This window comes from Myxocyprinus asiaticus, chromosome 6 (assembly GCF_019703515.2).
Source record: "Myxocyprinus asiaticus isolate MX2 ecotype Aquarium Trade chromosome 6, UBuf_Myxa_2, whole genome shotgun sequence".
Classification (NCBI taxonomy): domain Eukaryota; kingdom Metazoa; phylum Chordata; class Actinopteri; order Cypriniformes; family Catostomidae; genus Myxocyprinus; species Myxocyprinus asiaticus.
The window spans coordinates 142,519-168,472 of record NC_059349.1 but is presented as its reverse complement, the minus strand read 5'-3'; the positions used below and the strand labels follow the sequence as shown (position 1 = coordinate 168,472).

At 43.2% G+C, this 25,954-nt stretch overlaps 1 protein-coding gene across 4 annotated transcripts in view; it reads left to right on the top strand.

Annotated features, from left to right (window-relative positions):
• Positions 1-25,954, top strand: part of LOC127442853 (zinc finger protein 521-like) — a 263,975-nt gene that overhangs the window by 95,632 nt on the left and 142,389 nt on the right. Inside the window, exon 1 of one of the 4 annotated variants that reach the window (XM_051701092.1) lies at positions 1,617-1,685. The exons of the other annotated variants lie outside the window; for them this stretch is intronic. The gene's annotated coding sequence lies outside the window, so the exon portion shown is untranslated. Of the gene's footprint in view, positions 1-1,616; positions 1,686-25,954 lie in introns of those variants that run through there. 4 annotated transcript variants of the gene reach the window in all.

The window sequence follows — 25,954 nt, the reverse complement described above, 5'->3', positions numbered from 1 at the left end:
TGTTGCGCGACTGGTGTTGGTGCCCTACGCAGGCTGCGTATTCTGCATTTAGAGAGCGGTGGTACTGCTGTACAGAATGAATGATCTAAATTATTTCGACACTGAAAACTGTAACTACACTGAAATTAGAATCCATGCAGGACTTTAAAAGCTATGAAATAGCGAATGTAGGCATTAATAAAACGTGATCTTGCTTTGGTTTATATTTCAGCATTATATTTAATGTCCCTGTTGGACATTTTCATGTTTTCACCATAATAATTACTAGAAAGGTTTAGTGAAAATTCTCCAAAATGAAAATTCTCTCATCATTTACTCACCCTCATGCCATCAAAGATGTGTATGACTTTCTTTCATCTGCTGAACACAAATTAAGATTCTTAGAAGAATTTCTTAGCTCTTTTGGTCCATAAAATGCAAGTGAATGGGGCCAACATTTTAAAGCAAAAAAAGTAATTGTGGCATGGGGGGCATGGTCATGTGTCTGTCTGTGGGAGAGGGAGAGCGGAAAGGCTCGTCACCTGGGTTGTGATTAATCTAACACCTGTCTCTCATTATAGTGATGGCGGATGGAGACCTGATAAGGCATGCTAGAGCGTCAGTGTGGGAGAGAGAGACAGCAGAGAGAGTTGTGGCTGCATGTACCCACCAAATTATCAAAGACTCATTTGTGTGTATATTTGGCCACTAAGTGCCCTTTTTGTTAAAGTTTTTGTGTGACACTGAAGAGTAATAAAATACTCATGTTGACAGTTCGTTGTCTCCTGACTCCTCCATTGCCCACAAACCTAAACATATCACAGTGGTGCTGAAAACATGGCTTTGGAGGATTACGCCGTTATGGAGTCTTCACCGCTGGGCGAAGTTGTCAAGTCCCTCGCCAGCATCCAGGAAAGCCAGCATCGAACCCTGATGGATTTACACCTGGAGCAGGAACAGCATTTCCAAGTCCTGCTCTAGGCACAAGCAGAGGACCGGCAGGTGTTCAGGAGCCTGATCGCCAGTCAGGGGGCTGGCTCTGCGAACTCCCCGGAGCCCACCCCACCCATGACCCTGATGAAAATGGGGCCAAATGATGATCTGGAGGCCTTCCATGACCTGTTCAAGAAAACAGCTGAGGTATGGAAGTGGCCTCCCAACCAGTGGCAGCCCGCTTGTTGCCCTTCCTCGGGGGAGGTGCAGCTGGCAGAGGACTTCATGGCGCCGTTTCCAGGAGGCAGCGAAGCAGTGTTTTTTCCTTCTTCTCTCTCCTCTCTCTCCACCCCCAGTGTTTCATTCTTCTCCCCCCCATCCCTCCCAGTCCCACCCTGTTCTGGCTCCCCGTAAGTGGGGAGGAGCCCCGCCCATACCCCTTCCCCGGTTCAGGGGACCCTTCCCCTTGTCCGTCCCTCCTATTCACCCTGTCTCCCTCCGCTCTCCTCTCCAGGTTGGCAAGACCACCCACATGAGTGTGGAAGGAAAGCCTGGGCCGGTCTGTCAGAGCTGCGGGGAAGCCAGGCACTGCCAGGATCGATGTCCGGAGATGGAGGTGAGGACACTGATCTGGATCCCTGACGCTCCACAGGCCGCCCCGGATCGGGCAGGGGCGTATTGGATACCGGTAAGAGTTAAAGGGGATGCACATCAAGCTTCGGGTTGTTCCCAAACCTATATCCAACAACGCTTGGTGCAAAGTGGGGCATTGGGTAAGAATAAACTGGTAAGGGTGAGGTGTGTGCATGTGACTATCTATCTGGTGGTTACTACTGAGATACGATTCAGGGGAAAAAGGCATAGAGTCGAGGCCACGGTTAATTCCCGCTTCACACATCCACTAATTCTGGGAACCAATTGGCCTGGGTTTAAAAATGTATTGTGGGTAATGTGTGTGGATGTGTGACGTGCGACGCCTGGAGAGGCGGTGCCAGGGCCGTCGATGTCTGCTCCGCATCATGATGATGCAGACGAGGGGATTCCCATACTCAGGGGCTTCCCTGTGGTGGATTCCCTCTGGAGCAGTCATTTGGTGAGTCCCTCAAGCATGCCTTTGACCAGGTGAAAGTAATTGATGGTCAACAGCTCCAGCCTAATGTCACGCTCACATATCCGTACTTTTCCATTATGCAAGAGCAGTTGTATCGAGTGACGCAGGACACTCAGACCAAAGAAAATACTACTCAGCTATTAGTACCAAAGAGCCATCGGGAAACACTCTTCCAGGCGGCTCACCATAACCCAGTGGCTGGCCACTTAGGTCACAAAAAGACTTTAAACCGTATAATGGGCTGTTTTTTTTTCATTCATGGGACGTGCGCAAATGGTGTGTGGCGTGCCGTGAATTTCAGTTGGTGAATCCACCGGCCACCCCAAAAGCGCCATTGCACCCTCTACTGCTGATCGAGGTCCCCTTCGAGAGAATTAGCATGGCCCTCGCCAGGCCATTAGAACAGACTGCATGCGGCCATCGCTTTGTATTAGTTCTGGTGGACTATGCAACGCGATATCCGGAAGCAGTGCCTCTATGCAACATCTCAGCATGTAGTGTTGCGGAGGCACTCTTCAAAATTATCTCCCGAGTGGGGATTCCTATGGAAATCCTCACTGAGCAAGGCACGGCATTCATGTCACATACACTTCGTGAACTACGAATTGTTAGGCATTAAATCGATTCGCACCAGCGTTTACCACCCCCAAGCTGACGGGTCGGTCAAACGATTTAATAAAGACCTTGAAAATCATGATTCATGAGATTGTGCATGAAGATGCTAAAAATTGGGATAGGTGGCTCAAACCCCTGTTGTTTGCAGTATGAGAGGTCTTGTATGGGCATCAGCCACGTGGCATGCTTGATGTCATACAGGAAGCTTGGGAGGAAGGACCTTAGAACCAAATTCAATACTTTCTTGACCTTAGAGCAAAACTCCACACTTTGGGGCAGGTAGCACAGAAGAATTTGCTCCAAGCGCAAGAATGTCAACACTGACTGTACGACAGGGGCACTCGACAACACGAATTTGAACAGGGAGTGCTTGTATTGCTGTCCACTTCGAGCTCCAAATTACTCGCCAAGTGCAAGGACCCTTTGATGTCACACGACAAGTTGGAGATCTCGATTACGAAGTTAAGCAAACGGATAGGGGAGGGGCACGTCAAATCTACCACCTCAACCTCCTCAAACCATGGAGGGAGGCGGTGCCTGTAGCCTTGGCGATGGTAGTTCCAGAGAGGGCGGAGCTTGGGTCGGAGGTGACTCCCAATACAAATTAATTCACCCCAGTCCCTTGTGGAGAACACCTCTCACCATTGCAGTTTACAGACATAGCCCGGTTGCAAGCGGAATTCGCGGACATGTTCTCACTCCTTCCTGGTCACATGAACCACGTAGAGCACCATATCGAGACTCCCCCGGGAGTGGTGGTTTGTAGCCACCCCTATTGTCTTCCTGAAAACAAGAAACAGGTTGTTCAGGAAGAATTAGAGGCAATGCTCGAGTTGGATGTAATACAAGAGTCGCACAGCGATTGGGCTAGCCCGATGGTTCTGGTTCCTAAGAGCGATGGGTCGGTCTGGTTCAGTGTGGACTACCAGAAAGAGAATGCAGTGTCCAAATTTGACGCTTACCCAATGCCGCGATTTGATGAGTTACTCGATCGGTTGGGCGCGGCTCACTTTTACTCGACGCTGGGCTTGACAAAGGGTTATTGGCAGATCCCTTTAACTCCAATATCCCAAGAAACAATGGCTTTCTCCACTCTGTTCGGATTACACCAATTCGTGACTCTTCCATTCAGTTTGTTTGGGGCCCCGGCCACAATTCAGCGCCTCATGGTCAAGATCCTCAGACTGCATACGGCATATGCCGCCGCATATCTAGACGACATTATTATTTATAGTAATGACTGGCGGCGGCATATGCAATATCTGAGGGCTGTCCTGAGAGTGCTGCGACAGGCGGGACTCACGGCCAACCCGAAGAAGTGCGCAATTGGGCGGGTGGAAGTTAGGTATCTGGGGTTCCACTTGGGTCATGGGCAGGTGCGTCCACAGGTTAACAAAACCACAGCGATCGCGGCCTGCCCAATGCCCAAGACCAAAAAAGGAGGTAAGGCATTTTCTGGGGCTGGCTGGCTACTACCGGAGGTTTGTGCCTAGCTATTCTGATGTCACCAGCCCGCTGACTGACCTTACTAAAAAGGGGGCCCCGGATCCGGTCCAGTTGACGGAGTCGTGCCGACAGGCTTTCCTTAAAGTAAAGTCTGCACTTTGTGGGGGGCCGCTTTTAAATGCTTTTTAAATGACTTCTCTCTCCCCTTTATTTTGCAGATGGATGCATCTGACAGTGGGCTGAGGGTGGTGCTTTCGCAGGAGGTGGGAGGGGAGGAACGGCTGGTGCTGTTTATTAGTTGCAAGCGCTCTTTCAGGGAGACAAAGTACAGTAGTCAAGTCATTTTTATTTGTATAATTAATTAATTTGTATAGTGCCTTTCACAACACACATCATTTTAAAGCAGCTTTACAGAAGGTCATGCATTAACAGAAAATGAAACTATAATTTTTATAATGTCTTCGAGTCATCATTGTGTAGTTTGATAAAATACGATTGTGAATTGTGTTTAAAAATAAGTAATTAAATAATAATTGTATTTATAACCCCAGTGAGCAAGCCGAAGGCGACTGTGGCAAGGAACACAAAACTCCATAAGATGTTGGTTAATGGAGAAAAATAACCTTGGGAGAAACCAGGCTCACTGTGGGGGCCAGTTCCCCTCTGGCTAACATCATGAATGCAATGCCAGTGTTTAAAAAAAAAAGATTTTTTATGAACCATAAGATTAATGACTAATGTCTTTGAAGTCCATCCTAGATTAACTGCAGAAGTTCACATAGATGCATTGTCCTTTGTTAGTTGGCAGATGAAGGCTTTTGTTGGCAATTAAATGATAGTCTGTGTATTCCATTTCAAGAGTGTAGTCCATCAATAAACAAAGGTGATGCAGGCAGAGATCAATGAGGTGCATCGCAGTTCAACTGGCAGGTCATTTCGGTGATGTTCGGTGGGGTCCATCCTAAGTCCAAGGTTCAGGCAGTGGTATATGCAGTATCTGATGTCTTACAGTTGGAGTTGACATCAGTTCATCCTTTGAAGTCCATCATAAAAGACTGAAGTGATGTCTTGCTAGCACCAGCTGCACTTAGTTGTCAACACTCAGAGACACATAGCAGTGGAGTCGGACACCAAGCAGGAACGGAGCTGGATCTGGCCGGCTCTGGTAACCTCGGTTGAGACATGGAAACAAATATAATAATATTATTGTGATGTCATTCAGTTTTATGCAGAGCTATAGATCATTCTCTCTACTATTATTCTGATATTTCACATTCTTAAAGTAGTGATCCTAACTGACCTAAGACAGGGAAAATGTTCTAAGATTAAATGTCAGGAATTGTGAAAAACTGAGTTTAAATGTATTTTGCTAAGGTGTATGTAAACCTCTGTCTTCAACTGTAGGCTAAATATCGTAATGTGTACATTTGCAATATTTTGATAAATGTGATATATTAGCCCTACTTAATTTAAATAGTGTTGATTTAACTTTGAACACTTTCCTCTAACTCCAAAAACATGGCATTTTTGCTCTTTGTCTCTCTTGGGAGTTAGCCAGTATTGCTTAATTTATGTTTTTTGGGACCATGAATGTAAGGCAGCCACTTCTCTCTGTTACAACATCTCATGTGTGTAAGCCTCTACATACCTGCTGTTCAATCTTCCAGCTTCAGTATGTTGCAGAAATCTTATAAGCAGGAATGAGTAACAAATCTTGCTCCAGGTGTGTGAGGACAAAGGGATTAGTGAGCCTCTACTCTCCCTCGTGTCCTCTGAATGTTATTACATTAGGCCTCATATCTGCCCTGCTGTTACCGTGCAGTAATGCTATTCGTCTTTTATTTATAGAGGTACAGCTGAAATGGAGTCAAAACCCTACAAGAGAAATCTGTGTTGTACTCTTGCATTACAATAATTTATTAAATTGTGCAGTACCTGTAACAATAACAATGTGACAGTAACACTGTCTGCATGTGACTTCGAGGCATTGAAAAAATAGTTTAACAAATGAAAATCTACACAGCTTTTTTGTTTAAGCCCACTGAGGTTGCAACATACCCTCATTATTTTTGGTCACAAGACATGTAAGAACCAAAGCTGCCTTACTGGTTTTCAGTGGTGTTTATGGCCTTAGGCTCCAGCACGTTTACCTTCCCCCATGGCATGACCGGAAGCGCATTGCATTAACAGCGTGGGAGACCAGGGTTCAGATCCTGCCTTGTTACCAAGAAGTAGTTGTGTTTGCATAATCAGTGACAAGTGTGATTCAGATGTTGCATTTTCCCCTCTAACATTAAATTTTTACTTTTAATGGTGGTTAGGTTAGGAGGTTGGATTGGGGAGTTCAGTTCATAAAATATGCATTCCTCTTCCCTGTATTACAGCTTTGCTACACAATTTGCTTTTTGTGCCCCTCCATGGACATTACAGCTGATAATAGAGCTCACACATGCCCATACTCAAAAATACACTGACCACTTTGGCCACTGGGGGCAGAGTTTCACATTTTGGTAAGCACACACCAATTTTAGCTAAAGAAAAGTCAACCTACTGTTTGCAATTTCACTTTGAGATCAGTCTGTGGATTAGACAGCCAACAGTAAATGAATTCCTTTTGTGTTCTGCAGAAGACAGAAAGTCATACAGATTTGAAACAACACGAGTGAGTAAATGATAAGAGAACTTTCATTTTTAAGTAGACGATTCCTTTACTAAATACTACAGCACCCTGAAATAAAGAATAGGCGTTTTTCACATACAGCCTGTTCCATAATTACAACAGCATTTTTACGTTTAGAGGTCATGTGTGAACAGCTCCGGCAATTTGCCATCATAATAGCAGGTAACAGTGCCGCAAAAGTTATGTATTGATGCAGTGTTGATGCTGAAACGAAAGAGCTTCTCTCTATCCAACCAAATTAAGAAATTAGTTGACTAATTACTGGAACAGTTAAAGATTCTCTTTCTTATGACAAAAGAACTAGCTTCCTTCGGTGCAGCTGCTTAAAGTTCATTTCTGGAAAATGACATCACTGAGTTTTAACAGCATATTGTTGCTGATGTGTGAATGGTAGCAATATGGGTAAAAACACAGAAAGCCATTGCATGCGTGAATAGCAGATGCGGTACATTTTCCACACCAGGTAATCCACACTGTTTCTGTGCAAAAATTAGAAAAACTGGGGGGTGACAATTTTGGATTTTATTTTTTTTTACAATATGGACTACAATAATCAGTTTCCTTTTATCACAACAGCGTCAAACAGGTGTCTAGTGTGTTTGGTACATCTGAGTGCTTGCTTTGTCACATGATTCAGAAGTAATAAATTATCACACAAGTGTGAAACATAATCAAACACATGTTGCACATAATTCTGAAGTACTATTAGCATATTAAATGCCAAAGAGACTTTCACGGCTGTGCTGCTTTCATTATGTGAATATACAACGCTTTAGAAATGCTCAATGCATATATCTGCAGAGCGGTTTTTATAAGTATGATTGGGAAGAGACAGAATTAACACTATATAATTATATTAGGTATATTATCTACAAATAATTGACTGATGCTGAGTGAAAACCTTTAAATTACAAACGTTTATTATTGAAACATATAATTTCATATAATAGCATGACAAATAATCATTTCTTATTGCCAAAGAATTTGCAGCCTAAATGAATACAACGAAAATAGAGTAAAAAATGGGAAAATTACAGAATACAAAATATAAAGAATATAAAACAAATAATATTGACAAAAGTAATATATTAATAATAAATAATTGATCCTCCTGTTTTGGCTGATGCTGATTTGGCCATTATTTCATTAACCACATTTAGTTTTAGCAGACATTTTCTTCCCGAAGCAAGTAATTCACTTCAATGGCAATTTCAGGACAAAAGCTTGACATGCATGATGCATGTGAATGGCGTACTCACTTTAACCTAACTGTACTGTACTGTGACGCAGCTACAATTAGTGATTGTGTCCTATCCTCAGCATTTTATGGGCAAAACGACATGTATGATCCTAAAAGCACACCAAATATTCAAAATAATATTTACACATTTTTTTTTACCCTGATAGAAAATAAAACTAAATGAATCAAAATATTTTTTAACAAACTTTTTTGGTTTGATAAATCCGGTTTCATCAAGGTTTTAATATATCTTTTGTCCTGATAATTATGCTCCTTTACACAGATTAGCTCTTTCTGATATCTTAAAATAGTCTTTTATACGATGTGATTCAATCTTTCTTATCACCAACTCAGCACTTGTCAATAAAGCGAGCAGTAGATCAAATCAATCATGCAGTGCAATCTAAGGACAGGCCATTTTAAAAATGAGGAGGGCCCCATTCCTATCCTTCACTGAACATTTCCTGCAGTCTTTCACTTTTGAGATCCTTCAATAATTGAAATTTCATTGATATTTGGCTAAATATCACTTCACACCTGTCACCTTAACCACAACCATACATTACAACATACTAATATGATACTGAAATCCAGTTGGCTTGAAAGGTTACCTCAAATAATTTTTGGTTATTTCGGCAACATTTTGGATAGAAGCAAATGACATTACATCCTTTGAAAATCCATTTTGTTTGGTCAGTTTACTGAGTGGAGCCTTGATGCTGTCAGCCTCCTCTGGCTTTTTATGCAGTGATTCAAACTCACCTAGGCTACCGCGTATGAGACAAATAAATAAAATATATACTTTCACATTATATATATCTGAGTTATGCACATTAGTAGACACCTTGACCAAAACAACTGTTAATTTTATGACTTTAGTTATTATGTTCATTATACATTTTTAATATATGTGCTTGGGTTGGACTCTTTTCAGATGCAGCACTGCACCATTTTAAAAATATTTTTTCCCCCATAGAAACATGTTTTCACTACTGTAAAGTGACATCGCTGTGCCAGATCACAGATATCCAACTAATCATAGTGAAATTCATTGTTGATTATTTACATCATTTATAATCATAATGTCTGACACATTCTTTCTTTTGTGGTAGAGTGTGTTGTCTCTGCATAATGCAATCATTGTGCTACTCTTAACTAGGTTAGGATACCTCTTTAGCACTTAATAATTTGGGAGCCGAGAGCTCCCGAATTATTAACACTTCAACCTTTATGAATGACACTTATTCTTGAATTTAGGAATAAGAGTAAAATAGTGTCATTTTTAGAATTTTGGCACACTGAAGACTAAAATTTGTTTAGTGGCTTTATACTGTACATTCGGCCCCTGATTACAAATGAAATGTCTTGCTTGTAAAACTAAAATACCCTTCTAAATTGACAAGGAGTTAGGGCCCATATTCACTTGAGGCTTAAAGTAGCTCCTAACTCTGAAATTTAGGAGCAACTCTTAAAAATTAGGAGTGTGTCACTTCTAATTTTAGGACTCCTAAATGTTTCTTTTAAAGTAATTCTCAGAGCATTTTAACGCTGTGAATTGCAAACCACACAAAGCATGGATGCTATCGTCAATCCATATCGCAATCGAGTCAATTAATTAGAATATTATTACGACACTGACCTTTTAAAAAGGTATCGTCTAAAACTCAATCCAGTCAATGTATTTTAAAATCATAATATTGACATTGAACATTTAAAGGGATAGTTCACCCAAAAATGAAAATTCTCTCATCAACACAAATGAAGATTTTTAGAAGAATATCTCAACTCTGTAGGTCCATTTAATGCAAGTGAATGGTGACCAGACCTTTGTAGCTCCAAAAAAATCACATAATAGAAACATAAAAGTCATCGATAAGACTCCAGTGGTTTAATCCATGTCTTCAGAAGAAATATGATAGGTGTGGGTGAGAAACAGATCGGTTTTTGACGGTCTGTCCCCGACTGGAGCTGTCACTGGAAATGTCCCCGTTTTATTGAACGTTCAAATCAGTCCGCTAAGTGAAAATACATGGCAATAAAGCCCCTATTGAAGCCTACCAGCAACAAGGTGTGCTGTTTATTTTGACCAACAGAGGGAGCTGCTCGCTATTGCAGCTTTAAGTCATTCGTCTTCCTTTACTGTTCGCGCCAGTTTTGTCATTAAGAACTGGACCAGGGAGCAAGCGCAATTGAAAAGAATCATCATTGTTAACAGCTTTGAGGTGAGGCACATACTAGTTATGTTATAAAGAAGTTATATTGTTATGTATATCAAATGTATGCATTTAAATTAAGAATACAACATTAATAACATGGAAAAATAAATTAATTGTATAATAAAGTATCTGCAAAGAACAACAATAAATGTAAGTCAGCACATTACAGTATAGATAATATTGCGCCTTGCTGCGAAACAAGTGACTGAAAAGAAGCATCATAATGGAGACTGCTTTGTGCCTGTACCAAAGCAATCCAAAATCACTTGCTTAAATGACTGGCGTCCTGTTGCTCTGACCCCCATCATCAGCAAATGCTTTGAGAGACTAATCAGAGATTATATCTGCTCTGTGCTGCCTCCCTCACTGGACCCATTGCAGTTTGCTTACCGCAACAACCGCTCCACTGATGATGCCATTGCATCTACAATACACACTGCTCTCTCCCACCTGGAAAAAAGGAACACTTATGTGAGAATGCTGTTTGTAGACTACAGCTCAGCATTCAACACCATAGTGCCCTTCAAGCTTTATGTGAAACTCCGGACTTTGGGCTCAAACAGCTCGCTGTGCAGCTGGATCCTGGACTTCCTGTCAAGCAGACGCCAGGTGGTTAGAATGGGCAGCAACATCTCCTCATCACTGACCCTCAACACTGGAGCCCCACAGCGCTGTGTTCTCAGCCCACTCCTGTATTCCTTGTACACACATGACTGTGTGGCAACACATAGCTCCAATGCCATCATTAAGTTTGCTGATGATACGACAGTGGTAGGTCTGATCACTGACAATGATGAAACGGCCTACAGAGAGGAGGTGCACACTCTGACACGCTGGTGTCAGGAACACAACCTCTCCCTCAATGTCAGCAAGACAAAGGAGCTTGTGGTGGACTTCAGAAGAAAAGACAGAGAACACAGTCCCATCACCATCAATGGAGCACTGGTGGAGAGAGTCAGCAGCTTCAAGTTCCTCAGTGTCCACATCACCGAGGAACTCACATGGTCCATCCACACTGAGGCCATTGTGAAGAAGGCTCATCAGCGCCTCTTCTTCCTGAGACAGCTGAGGAAGTTTGGAATGAACCACCATATCCTCACACGGTTCTACACCAGCACTGTAGAGGGCATCCTGACTGGCTGCATCACTGACCGGTACGGCAATAGCACCGCCCACAACCGCAAAGCCCTGCAAAGGGTGGTGCGAACTGCCAGACACATCATCGGAGGTAAGATTCCCTCCCTCCAGGACATATATACCAGGTGGTGTGTGAAAAAAGCTCGGAGGATCATCAGAGACTCCAGTCACCCAAGCCATGGGCTGTTCTCACTGCTACCATCAGGCAGGCAGTATCGCAGCATCAGGACCCGCACCAGCCGACTTCATGACAGCTTCTTCCCCCAAGCAATCAGACTTCTGAACTCTTGATCTCTCACGATCAATATACATCAGCCCTGCACTTTATTAATCTTATTATCTCACACTGGACTGTCAAATTATATTCTCTCTTAACAACACACTGGCAACTGACTATCAACCGACAGCCTGAATGTCAATACATTACAATTCAACCTACTGTATATTTATATATACTATATATACTATTTTTATTGTATAATGTGTATTCTATATTGTGTGTATTGTATACTGTACATTGTATATTATTATTTGTATATTGTGTGGTGTGTAATTATGTGTATATTAGATATGTAAATTGTGATGTGTAAATCTGTTTATTGTAAATTCGTTATGTCTCATCACTGTCATGACTGCTATGTTGCTCTGAACTGCACCCAAGACTTTCACCCACTATTGCACTTGTGTATATGGTTGTGTGACAATAAAAGTGATTTGATTTGATTTGATTGATTTTGATAATGCATAAGAGTTGATCAAATTAAAAGGTATAATTAAGAAAAACAGGTCCATGAGATACCATATGAGATATCTGATAGAAACAGGTGAAATAGTGTAATAATAATAATAATAATTATTATTATTATTATTATTATACAATATTGAATATGTTTGTGTCATGACTACAAAGTGGAAAAAATCCCCAACAATATGAGGCATCTAAGGGGGGCAATCCCCGCTTCAGAAATGAATTTCAGGCCCTGATATTGTCCATAGTGTAAGTGTTTCATGATTTCAGTTGTAATGCTGAGGGAAATGGTAGTCAAGTGAGCTCATTTCTTTTGAAATTCCTCTGCCAGTTTGCCAGCAAGCAAGTTAGCAGCCTACAGTTTTACTTTGGGAAAGTGTCAGGTAAAGATGAAGGAAAAGAGGAGAAGGAATTTTAGAAGAGAGTAAGAAGAGTGATGCAAAGAGTGACCAAGGACATGTGTCCCTGTGCTGCAATAGTTCCTATATTCAGTCACTGTTTATACATGTTTGTTTAGTTCACTTTTATGCCACAGTGTCATCAACTGTATACAGTGCAGAAAAGAATGAACTCATGTAACAGAAGACAATTCAAAACTATAATTTTTTACCTCCATATCAACCAAGCCAAGGACTATAAAAAGTTGGACCAATGAAGCAGAACGGGAATTACAAGCCTGCTTCGATTGCACTGATTGGAGTGTTTTTGAGGCTGCAGATACCAATCTGGATGAACTCACAGGTACTGTTACATCATATATCAGTTTAGGTGAGGATATGTGCATTCCAACTAGGACTTATTTAAAGTTCAACAACGACAAACCGTGGTTTACAGCAGAGCTCAGGCAGCTTCGTCAGGCCAAAGAGGATGCCTACAGGGGTGAGGATAAAGTCTTGCACAATCAGGCCAGGAACACACTGAACAAGGAAATCAGAGTGGCTAAAAGAAGATACTCTTTTGAAAACAAGTTTTCAGGTAACGACCCTGCATCAGTGTGGAGTGGCATGAAACAACTCACAAATTACAGGACTCTTACCCCCAACCCTGGTAGGACTGGTGTTGGCCCACCTGAAGAACATCACTGGACCCTTTCTAGATCCCCTTCAGTTTGCTTATCGAGCAAACAGGTCTGTAGATGATGCAGTCAAAATGGGATTGCATCATATCCTGCAACATCTGGACAGACCAGGGACATATGCAACGATCCTTTTTGTGGACTTCAGTTCAGCTTTCAATCCCAGCTATACTCCAGAATAAATTACACAAACTTTCTGTTCCCATGTCTATCTGTCAGTGGATTACCAGCTTTCTGATGGACAGGCAGCAGCTTGTGAGACAGGGGAAACTCACTTCCAGCACCTGTACAATCAGCACTGGTGCCCCCCAGGGATGTGTGCGCTCCCCACTACTCTTATCCCTCTACACCAATGACTGCGTCACCAAGGACCCCTCTGTCAAGCTCCTGAAGTTTGCAGACGACACCACTGTCATCAGCCTCATCCGAGATGATGATGAGTCTGCATACAGAAGGGAGGTTGAACAGCTGGCTGTCTGGTGCAGTCAAAACAACCTTGAGCTGAACACATTCAAAATGGTGGAGATGATTGTGGACTTTAGGAGGAACACCCCAACACTGACCCCCCTCACCATTCTAAACAGCACTGTGGCAGCAGTGGAGTCATTCAGGTTCCTGGGCACTACCATCTCACAGGACCTGAAGTGGGAGACACACATTGACTCCATTGTGAAAAAGGTCCAGCAGAGGTTGTACTTCCTTTGCCAGTTGAGGAAGTTCAACCTGCCACAGGCGCTGCTGATACAGTTCTACTCAGCAGTCATTGAGTCTGTCCTCTGCACTTCAGTAACTGTCTGGTTTGGTTCAGCTATGAAATCAGACATCACAAGACTACAAAGGACAGTTCGGACTGCTGAGAGGATTATTGGTTGCCCCCTGCTCCCCTTTCAAGAACTATACACTTCCAGAGTGAGGAAAAAGGCTGGAAAAATCACTCTGGACCCCACTCACCCTGCCCGTTACCTTTTTGAACTGTTGGCTTCTGGCTGACACTTCAGAGCTCTGAGAATCTCGGAACAGTTTTTTCCCTCAGGCTATCCATCTCATGAACAGTTAAAACTGCCCCATTGAGCAATAACTATGTGCAATACACAGTTTAATCTTTTTTATATTTATCCAACACATCCAACCTCTTCTGCCATTTCATTCCTCTGAGAAAAAAAAAACAACATTTGCACTGTATATAACAGATTTGTATTTGCACTGTACATAACAGATAACAGATTTGTATTAGATTACACTACGTATGTGTGTATGTATGTATGTGTATAACTATTTTTTATTTTTTATTATTATCTGTGTCTTGCTGCTGTTTTTGTATCGTTGTACACTGGAAGCTGCTGTCACCAAGACAAATTCCTTGTATGTGTAAGCATACTTGGCAATAAAGCTGATTCTGATTCTCTTCTGATATCGAAATTCATTGAGACATATTCAACAGAGTATGATATACCATAGTTCATGACATTACTACATTCACCATTGTCAAAATCAGGGACTAAAAATGAAATGTTTTTCATTTTGTTCGTTCTGAGCAAAAACTGTATTTTTTCATTCCGGTTCAGAAGTTCTGCAGCCTCCTTTCCAAAAGGTTACCGATTAGAACAATCAATCGGTTAATAACGTTCTTTTTAAAGTGACAGTACTGTGTGCTAAGGGCCGGGTGAAATACCAGTTGTAGTTTTGCCAGATCTAGCAAGAGATACAAGCAACATGGTCTGGAAAAACAAGCTCAAAATAAGCCACTTGCCTCACCTACTGTAAATAGGCTAAAATAAGCAAATTATTATTTTATTTTTTTGGTGTGGTGGATTTATCGGTATACTTTGTAGTATAAGTATTATATAAGTATAATTTTGTTTACAGATCTGCTTCTCAGTCAAACCCTGGCAACATCAAATCTGTATTATTGCATCATATTTAACAATAATTCAATGAAGACTTGGAAACAACTGAGAAATGTACTTTTACCTTTAATAATGTTTTCTTTGTATCTGGATTAGCCGTATATGTATATGTAGTATTTATTCATAGTTGTTAAAAAGGTATTCATTCAGAGAATGTGACTTCCACAATGGGTAATTAGGCAAAGAAATGTGTGATGTTTCCTTCAGGATCAAAACACGTTTCATTTTTTCAGGCAACATGAAGTGGTGTAGTTCCAAAAAGTTAACTGTGATAAACCCTTTGGACTTTAGTTTCATGAAAAAATTATCAGAATAAAATTAACTGGTTATAACCAGTTACCAGCATTTAAAAATATCAGCGTTGTGGCAGAAGGGACACAACGTCTCATTCCCTCCATCAGGGAATGGAGGTTACACAAGTAACCAGGACGTTCCCTATCTGTCACTCACTCGACGTTGTGTCGATGTAGTGACACTAGGGGTCCCTATACAAAAATGCCACAACTGGCTGAACTGTGTTATGTGAATTGGTGGTGTGTGATGGGCAGACCGCTGTGTGCCTCGTAGCCAGCGCACCAGGCTGACACGTAACCTCCCCAACACAGTTATGAGTGTCGAACGGCCCTTTGGGGACAAGTCGACAACCCAAAAGATAGACACGGGCTAGCCCAGTCGTGGCCTCTTATCCCCTTTTTTCCCACTCCCTAAAAAAAGGGGGATTAACCAACTGGGTCTAGTTGGGGGGGTGGCCCTCCCAAGGGGAAGACACCGCGGACACCGCAGAGACCACGGGGGGGGGGGGGGGTATTTAAGTGGAAACACGTCACATGGTCTTGCCGAGCTATGTCGAAAGTATGCCATGTGGGGGAGTCGCAAGGTAGGTCCTGCCCTATGGGGGAGGAGTTACTACAAGCATGGTGACTGGGGCAGAGAGGCCTCTGCTCAAGGAAGACGCAGTTTGCAAACAGGGAAATGAATTAGTGGAAGATATACGTTACATGGGGTTACCTACAGGGAACCACCATATGCGGAACACCCTCCCCAGTACAGGGCTTAATTAGCACGTGTACTGAGCTGGCAGCGAGTCTCTGCAAACTCATCTGCCACAGGGCTCGGAGGAAATCAACCAGGGAACACAGTTTGTGAACACTACTGGGAGTCAACGGCGCACGTCTTCAGCTCAGGGGAGGTGAAAGGCGCTATGCGCAAGTGATACACCTGACCGGCTGTCCCGGACTTACCTGCTTGTGCATGCCAATACACGGGACGAAACCGGTTCCACCCGGAGATTGTAGAACCTCGCAAAGGTGTTGGGTGTTGCCCAGCCTGCTGCTCTGCAAATGTCTGTTAGAGAGGCACCCCTGGTCGAGGCCCAGGAGGCCACTACACCCCTGGTAGAATGGGCCCGTAGCCCTACCGGGGGCAGCACGTCCTGGACGTGATATGCCATAGTTATGGCGTCAGTGAGCCAGTGGCCGATCCTCTGCTTGGAGACAGTGCTTCCTTTCCGCTGTCCACCAAGTAGACAAAGAGCTGCTCAGAGACTCTAAAACTCTGCGTGCGATCCAAATAGATGCGTAAAGCACGCACTGGATACAGCAACGTCAGGTTCACCACCTGGTCCCTAAAAGGGGTCATGGGAACCTTGGGCACATAGCCCAGTCGGGGTCTCAAGATCATGTGAGAGTAGCCCAGACCGAAATCCAGGCACGTTTCGCTGACAGAGAACACTTGCAGGTCTCCTACCCTCTTGATGGAAGTGAGCGCAGTCAGGAGGGCAGTCTTCAAGGAGAGTGCCTTAAGCTCAGCTGACTGCAAAGGCTCAAAGGGGGCTCTCTGTAGACCCTGAAGAACTATAGAGAGGTCCCATGAGGGAACGAGGCGTGGTCTGAAGGGATTCAACCTCCTGGCGCCTCTCAGGAACCTGATGATCAGGTCGTGCTTCCCTACGGACTTACCATCCACTGTGTCGTGATGTGCTGCTATAGTGGCTACATACACCTTCAAGGTGGAAGGGGACAGCAGCCCTTCCAACCTCTCCTGCAGGAAGGAAAGCACCGATCTGACTGCGTATCTCTGGGGGTCTTCGCATATTTGCGAAGTCCAGGGGACCAGCTGTGTGCCAGTGCGTCTATACCGAGAGGTGCCTCGGTCAGGGAGTACCAGAGCGGGCAGTGGGAGGATTCTTGGGAGGTGAACAGGTCTACCTGTGCCTGCCCGAATTGACTCCAAATCAGCTGGACCACCTGAGGGTGGAGTCTCCGTGACAGCACTGTCTGCTGCAGTGTTGAGGTCGCCCGGGATATGAGTGGCTCGCAGTGACTTGAGGTGCTGCTGACTCCAGAGGAGACGGAGGGCAAGTTGTGACATACAACGGGAGCGCAGAACACCTTGACGGTTGACATATGCTACCGTTGCCGTGTTGTCTTTCCGAACTAACACGTGCTTGCCCTGGATCAACGGCCGGAACCTCCGCAGGGCGAGCAGAATTGCCAGCAACTCAAGGCAGTTGACGTGCCAACGCAGCCACGGGCCTGTCCATAAGCCGGCGGCTGCGTGCCCATTGCAAACAGCACCCCAGCCCATTTTGGAGGCGTCTGTCATAACCATGACATGCCTGGAGACCTGCTCTATGGGAATGCCTGCCCATAGAAACGTGAGGTCGGTCCAAGGGCTGAAGAGGCGGTGACAGATCGGCGTGATGGCCACGCGATGTGTCCCACAGTGCTATGCCCATCTCGGAACTCGAGTCTGAAGCCAGTGCTGAAGCGGTCTCATATGCATCAACCCGAGTGGAGTGGCCACTGCTGAGGATGTCATATGCCCCAGGAGCCTCTGAAAGAGTTTCAGTGGAACTGCTGTTTTCCATTTGAACGCCTTCAAACAGGTCAGCACCGACTGTGTGCGCTCGTTCGTGAGGTGCGGCGTCAATGAGACTGAGTACAACTCCAAACTGAGAAAAGAGATGCTCTGAACCATGAGGAGCTTGCTCTTTTCCCAGTTGACCCGAGCATACACCGAGAGTGGGCTAGGATTAGCCAATCATCGAGATAGTTGAGAATGCGAATGCCCACTTCCATTAACGGGGCAAGAGCTGCCTCTGCGACCTTCGTGAAGACGCGAGGGGACAAGGACAGACCGAAAGGGAGAACCTTGTACTGATACACCCAACCCTCGAATGCAAACTGCAGGAAGGGTCTGTGTCGAGGTAGAATCGAGACGTGGAAGTATGCGTCCTTCAGGTCTACCGCCACGAACCAATCTTGATGTCGGACGCTCGCCAGAATGCTCGCCAGAATGCGTTTTTCGCAGCATCTACGAACGCTGTCTCTGCATGGGTCGCGCACAGACACGAAAGACAGTGATCGTGGCCGTCATAAGTTGAGAGGTAAGGACTGCAACCAGGAATAACACACAAACGGAAAGGCATCTTTAAAAAGATGCGTCTTTAAAAAGACGTTCCGTGTGTGCCGCTCTTATAGAAAAAATACTCTTTTAGGGAAATATACTCTCTTTTTTCTGCCGAAGCGCCCAGGGGCGTTCTCTGCAGTGCACCAGTGCAGAGGAGGGAGAAGCCGTTGAAATGCACCTTCAGATCCAGCAGAGGTGAATGAACAGTCAGCTCAGTAAACATCGACCGTTCGGCTCCGAAGAGAAAATCTGAATGAGTGGTTGCATACCAGCTCCTTTTATACTCGTATGTCCAGGGGAGTGGTATGCAAATACCACTTGCCAATTTTCATTGGCCTTTTATCAAAGACCAGAGGTGTCTCGGGCTTCCAAGAGTGAACCCTAGTGTCACTACATCAACACAGTGTCGAGTGAGTGACAGATAGGGAACTCTGTTTCTCAGCTATAGTGTAGTAGTAATCTGAGCGATCATAGAGTGAGAGAGAATTCTGGATGACTTTAAAAAACTCATGCACTGACTGACGACACAAAGTTTGTCAACTTCAGCTCAACTCACTCATAAAACACACATGGTGGTCTTTTGTCGCCACCTGCTGGCTCAAATCTTAAATGTCACAGCTGCTCTTACACATCTGCACTGCTCTTACAAGTTAGTTTGGAACGCCACGAACACAAGCGGAGTGATACAAATAGTAAAGAGTCACAGTGTTGATGGTCTGAGCTATCAACACTCTTGGAACACCTCTAGTCCAATCAAATTCGAGGACCGGAACTAACTGTTGTATAAAATTCAATATATTGCAAGCTATAACTTAAGCTGCAGCCAATGCGCAAGACAAACAGCGTGTCCACGCGTGAGAGAGTGCATCTGTGGGAGCAGTTTCACTCTTCTCGTGCTAGAGAAATGCCCATTTCAGAGTTTGTGATGCTTCTGTATTGTAACTTGAATAAAGGATGCATTACAGATGAAAGGAAATAACACCAGGGTGTTTCCTTTTATATCCTAACATAAAAGTTTTGCTCCCGCGGAATGCCAGCTTTGTTTTATTTAACGACAACACTTATTCTGTATGTTACTCATTTAGTATGTTTTTATAATCTCCCCATACTTTGCTATCTGAATCATTGTGAACTCTTTGGAGTGCGTCTTCCTCTCGGGCTGTAGTGCTCCTCTAGATAAAAACGCATCATCAATAGATCTCATGCTGTGTAACGTAACGTGAGATAAAACGACAATGCAAATATTTGTTCACAAAAAAATGTTTTATTTTATTTTATTGTCGATGTTCTCTATAACGTCATCTAATCGTTTCAGGCCTAGGAATCTAGGAGTCCTCATGACGACTCCTAAATTGTTGTGGGTTTAGGATTGTAACAATTAAGGAAAGGAGGAAGCTGGAACCGGGTTGACAAAGCACTCAGACATTTATTGTCGAAGACCTTTCAGCAGTATATTCAACATATGTGCTGCTTTTCAGCACCAGCACTTCTGACACACAGACCCACACAGACAGGGACAGTCTCTCTCCCGTCTGCCGCTGTCTCTTCTCCTTAAGTACTCCCGCCACCCCTCACTGGAACGCGAAACCGGTGTGCCACGCAGGTGAAAGTCATTTGCCACTTATCTTCCCGGCCTCGCTCTGCCCTGCTCACCACAAGGATCTACTTTTACCATTAAGATTTTTCATGTATTATTCTTAGATTAAAAATTTAGAGTTATAAAATTAGAAGTGACACTGTGTGAATTTTTAAGAGTTGCTCTTACTGTAAATTTATGAATTAGGAGCTACTTTTAGGCTTAAGATTGTGTTGTGAATTTCAGGCCCAGGTTGTGTTTTAAGCAAAAAAGTGAAAACAAATGAAATATTCAAAATACATTCTCAAAAAAAAAAAGAAAAGAAAATGATCTTATGCAGTTGTGCTACATATTATATGGTAAATGTATCTTTTGGTCTAAAGATCATTAGATATGTTTTTACTGGAAAATACAAAAATACTTTAAGTATATGTTTTTTGTTTTTTGTTTTTTTCAATGGCACACTGACATCTGCTGTGGAGTGATTTGAGGTTAAAGCAGTGGAAAGAGTGACAGCTGTGAGTTTTTGGCTTCTTTCCTGCATGTCCCGTGTCTCAGGAACCAGAGAGCAGTTCACTCCTCTGCCTCACAGTCTGCTTGTCCCACTGAATCTGAAAAGGCACATTTCGATGGTGTTGCATAGCACTGCTGGTAGAATCCTTTTTTACATAGAAGTAATAAAAGAAACAGCCATTACTCTTTTAAATTGAAATTATAGAAATGACACAGAAAACACACTAATTTCTACTACTATAATATAAAAAATGTGAACAATTCAGTTTCTTGACAAGAAAGGCACTCATAAATTTCATTTTACATTGTTCCAGTCCCTTGTATTGTATCAGGTGTTTCAGGAGCAAGGAATGATGAGCCAGGAGCCAGTGGTGCAACAGACTTGATCATTATTGAGCTAAAAAGAAAGAGTGCAGAAGAGGAACTGAACTTTCTTTATCAGCAGTGCCCTATATATCTATGCATGCTTAGGGTGTGTCCAGCCCAGGGCCTTAAGTGATTCCTGTTTGGCGGTTCTCTACTTATTCATCTAGTTTCTAACATTGTGTTATGCAGACTGTGCAAGCACAGAGAGTGGCAAGATACAGTTTCAGACAACATGGCAGAGAGATGTCATTGTCACATCATTTGAAAACCATGAACTATTGGTCTTAAATGTTTAAAGTAGCAGAATTATTTTTGTTCTGTCATAGGAGTACTCTATTTACAAACTGATCATGTGAATATTTGATTACGATGCTGATATAAAGGAGTCAATGACTCAATAGACATTTTGTTAAACCTTTTCTCTCTCTTTCTCTGTCTGACTCTTCTGCCCTGTTCAGTATTCTGGTCTTGTCTTCTGTTGATTGATTTTGCTCAGACATATCTGGCTCGAGGTAAAGGGTCTCTAGAGAATGCGCTCTCAACCCCTGGGTCGCAGCATCATGAATACATTATGATCCCCCATTTCCATTCGGTTGCCACGACAGCAGTTTCTGAGCCACCGGCCAATGAAGATATCATCGATGTGGTCTGATGCAAAATCTAGCCCTCAATCACACTGCACACTCTGCTGTTTCTATATACCATTATTAGAACATAAATGAACAGCAATTTTGAAGAGCAATAAAGAGCAACCGTTTATTCCAGCTTTGTCTACGGGTCACACGTTTACCGGTGTCAATTAAATGATTGAATTATTTATTCACACTCATGTTATTACAAACCCATATGACTTTCTTTCTTCTTTGGAACACAAAGAGATGTTTAGCAAAATGTTCAAGCTGCTGATTGCCATACATTTAAAGTTAACAGTGTCTGCAAGCTGTCAAGCTCCAAAAAGAACATAAAAGTACCATAAAAGTAATCTAAGTCTTCTGAAGTCATTCAATAGCTGAAGTATGTCATTTCTGTGCCACTAGCACCATCACACAGAATTGCAAAAATAAACAGTTTTCAAAAATATTTTTTCAAACAGCCCTGTCTTCTGTTGATTGAACAAACAGATAGTTGCGCTGCAAACTCAAGTTATTGATTGAGTCAGTGTTATATCTGGCTGGACGGGTTGATCAAAAGAAAAAAAGGAATTTTTATAGCGACACAGGGGCAGATTCACTAAGAATGAATTGCGGCCCCTAAAAGCACAGAGGTTTTTTTGCACGCACTACCTGCTCTCGTTTAGCGCCCGATTCACTAAAAAGTGTTTTAATACTGAAGTAGTTACACACTTCAGCCTTAAGTTATTATAGCATACATTTCCCCTCCACAAAAGCTCACAAATCTCATTCAGTTAAAATATGTTGCTTGAAGATGCATCACACTAACTTTTACATCAAGAAGTCACACAAAAACAATATGACATTAGATCACTGACGTCAAATGTGCCATGTCAAATTTTGGATTGAACATGAACACGAATGAGATTTAAGACACAACATTGGCTTCAGAAGACATTCGTGGTAGATTTATTTAGCTTTTTGCCCAGTTTGTAGCTTGACAGCTCCTGGTCACTGTATGCTTTCATTGTCAGTAAAAAAGCAGGGCTGGTTTTAGACACAGATTGCCTTATTCAAATCCGATTCACAAGCTTTCAATTTGATTCAAGTGCTGTTTTTGCAGTTTTCTGAAAATTTCAATTTGAAAGACATTCAAAATTGTACAGATTTTATTTTATCATTTGTTTTACATCATTTTGGTCACATTTGACCTTTTTATAAATGGACAAATTCCATGTCTTCCAACACTACATTGATATGTAAAATGAAAATGGGACTGTCTCTTTAAGAATACTGGCAGTTCAGCAAGTGTCTCACAGAAATGTTTTGGTTGAACACATTAACAAGAGCTCAGTCATGACAACTCTCGGAAATATTTAGCACGTGAATGTGGGTATGACATATTGATAGGATATTGGTCTTTGCGGACTAGATCTGTTAATGCTGCAGAGACTTGCTACTGCTTGAAAAAACACATATACACTACCGGTCAAAAGTTTTGAAACACTTACTCATTCTTTATTATTATTATTATTTTTATTATTATTATCATTTTTCACATTTTAGAATAATAGTAAAGTCATCAAAACTATGGAATAACATAAATCAAATAAAATCAAATCACTTTTATTGTCACACAGCCATATACACAAGTACAATGGTGTGTGAAATTCTTGGGTGCAGTTCAATATAGCAGTTGTGACAGTGATGAGACATATACCAATTTACAATAACATCAAATTAACACAACACAATTTAAAGTCTAATATACACATAATTACACACAACACAATATACAAATAATAACATACACTGTACAATATACAATACACACAATATAGATACACATTATTCAATCAAAAAAGTATATATAGTATATATAGAATGAGCAGTAGGTTGTATTGTACTGTATTGACATTCAGGCTGTCGGTTGATAGTCAGTTGTTAAGAGAGAATATAATATAATAATAATATAATTTATGACAGTCCGGTGTGAGATATAAGAGTAATAAAGTGCAGTGCTGATGTATTTGATCATGGGAGATCAAGAGTTCAGAAGTCTGATTGCTTGGGGGATGAAGCTATCATGAAGTCGACTGGTGCGGGTCCTGATGCTGCGATACCGCCTGCCTGATGGTAGCAGTGAGAACAGCCCATGGCTCGGGTGGCTGGAGTCTCTGATGATCCTCTGAGCTTTTTTCACACACCGCCTGGTATATATGTCCTGGAGGGAGGGAAGCTCACCTCCGATGATGTGTCTGGCAGTTCGCACCACACTTTGCAGTGCTTTGCGGTTGTAGGCTGTGCTATTGCCATACCAGGTGGAGATGCAGCCAGTCAGGATGCTCTCTACAGTGCAGGTGTAGAACCGTGTGAGGATGTGGTGGTTCATTCCAAACTTCCTCAGCCGTCCCAGGAAGAAGAGGCGCTGATGAGCCTTCTTCACAACGACTTCAGTGTGGATGGACCATGTGAGTTCCTCAGTGATGTGGACACCCAGGAACTTGAAGCTGCTGACTCTCTCCACTGGTGCTCCATTGATGGTGATGGGACTGTGTTCTCTGTCTTTTCTTCTGAAGTCCACCACAAGCTCATTTGTCTTACTGATGTTGAGGGAGAGGTTGTGCTCCTGACACCAGTGTGTCAGAGTGTGCACCTCCTCTCTGTAGGCCGTTTCATCATTGTCAGTGATCAGACCTACCACCGTCATGTCATCAGCAAACTTAATGATGGCATTGGAGCTATGTGTTGCCACACAGTCATGTGTGTACAAGGAATACAAGAGTGGGCTGAGAACACAGCCCTGTGGGGCTCCAGTGTTGAGGGTCAGTGATGAGGAGATGTTGCTGCCTATTCTAACCACCTGGCGTCTGCTTGACAGGAAGTCCAGGATCCAGCTGCACAGCGAGCTGTTTAAGCCCAGAACCCGGAGTTTCTCATCTAGCTTGGAGGGCACTATGGTGTTGAATGCTGAGCTGTAGTCTACAAACAACATTCTCACATAAGTGTTCTTTTTTTCCAGGTGGAAGAGAGCAGTGTATTGTAGATGCAATGGCATCATCAGTGGAGCGGTTGTTGCGGTAAGCAAACTGCAATGGGTCTAGAGAGAGAGGCAGCACAGAGCAGATATAATCTCTGATTAGTCTCTCAAAGCATTTGCTGATGATGGGGGTCAGAGCAACTGGATGCCAGTCATTTAAGCAAGTGATTTTTGATTGCTTTGGAACAGGCACAATGGTGGATGTTTTAAAGCTTGTGGGGACTACAGACGTGTCCGTAAATGCACCAGCCAGCTGGTTCGCGCACGCTCTGATGACGCAGCCCGGGATGCTGTCTGGGCCCGCGGCTTTGCGGATATTCAGCCGTCGGAAGGATCGGGTTACATCCGCTACAGAGACGGAGAGTGAACTAACCTCTGTAGCTTCGGCCGCGAGAGCTCTCTCCACGAGGGCGGTGTTATTTCCCTCAAAACGAGCATAAAAAGTATTTAGCTCATCCGGGAGAGAGGCAGCGGAGTTTTTATTCCCTTTAAAGTCCGTGATGATGTTAATTCCCTGCCACATGCTTCTAGAGTTGGTGGTGTGAAACTGGCCTTCAATCTTGTTCCTATACTGGCATTTTGCTGTTCTGATTTTTCGGAGGGCATAACTGGCTTGTTTATGCTACTCTGCGTTCCCAGAATTAAAAGCGGAGGTCCGCACATTAAGTGCCGCGCGAACATCGCTATTAATCCATGGCTTCTGGTTTGGATAGAGCCGTGTTGTTCTGGTCGGAACGACATCCTCTACACATTTTCTGATGAAACACATTACGCTATCAGCGTAAAGCTCTATGTCATCATCAGAGGTGGACCGGAACATCTCCCAGTCCGGGTGATCAAAACAGTCTTGTAGCGTAGAGTCTGATTGGTCTGACCAGCACTGAATCGTTCTGAGAGTGGGTGCTTCCTGTTTCAGTTTCTGCCTGTAAGTGGGCAGAAGCAGAATGGAAGAGTGGTCTGATTTGCCAAATGGTGGGCGGGGGAGGGATTTGTAGCCATCCCGGAAGGGAGAGTAGCAATGGTCCAAAACCCGGTCCCCTCGTGTGTTGAAACTAATGTGCTGGTGGTGTTTTGGTGCGACTGATTTTAAACTGGCTTTATTAAAGTCCCAGGTCACAATGAACACGGCCTCAGGGTGCGCGGTTTCCTGCTTGCTTATAATCCCATACAGTTCCTTGAGTGCCCTGTCTGTGTCAGCTTGTGGCGGGATGTACACAGCAGTGATAATGACCACTGTGAATTTTCTCGGTAGCCAGAATGGTTGACACAGAAGCATGAGAAATTCCAGATCAGGAGAGCAGAAAGACTTGATAGAATTAACGTTCCTCTGATCACACCAGGATTTGTTGA